Source organism: Labeo rohita, unplaced genomic scaffold (assembly GCF_022985175.1).
Source record: "Labeo rohita strain BAU-BD-2019 unplaced genomic scaffold, IGBB_LRoh.1.0 scaffold_957, whole genome shotgun sequence".
Classification (NCBI taxonomy): Eukaryota; Metazoa; Chordata; class Actinopteri; order Cypriniformes; family Cyprinidae; genus Labeo; species Labeo rohita.
The window spans coordinates 27444-28029 of record NW_026129917.1 but is presented as its reverse complement, the minus strand read 5'-3'; positions in this window follow the sequence as shown (position 1 = coordinate 28029).

Here is a 586-nt window from a genome sequence, read left to right as displayed (position 1 = left end):
AATGATGACCACTATGTTCATTATTACATCCAGCAACACAACACCTCAATCGCTCAATCAGAGACATTCTTGTCTAACTTACATCCCTGCTCCGGCATCGAAACAATGGAGGTCGGACTGTTACGATTTAAGGCGGGTCTGAGGATAAGACGCTCATGTCAATCAACTATCGTGGGAGCGGCCTCTGTTGGTGTGACGCCACACCGACAGGCATCTGAGAATGGCTTGATTTGAAAAAGGGGATATTATTTTTACAGATTAATTAAAAACCACTGCATGGATTTTTATCATTATAGGGTAGATTTGTACATACACTGCCAACACACATTAATGTTCAAACAACATGTAAAAGTGAACTTTGCTTTCGATGACCCCTTTAAAATAAAGACTGTTTTTGAAGCAGTCTTATTTAGGCTATAGTTATATATATATATATATATATATATATATATATATGACAACTGCATGACAACCTTGGCAACACAGATGTAGATGTTGCATGTTATAAAGCAAAACATCTGCATTTATTCATTTACCAACCACTTTATTCAACAGCATAGATTTGTTACAATAGTTACATCAAGCA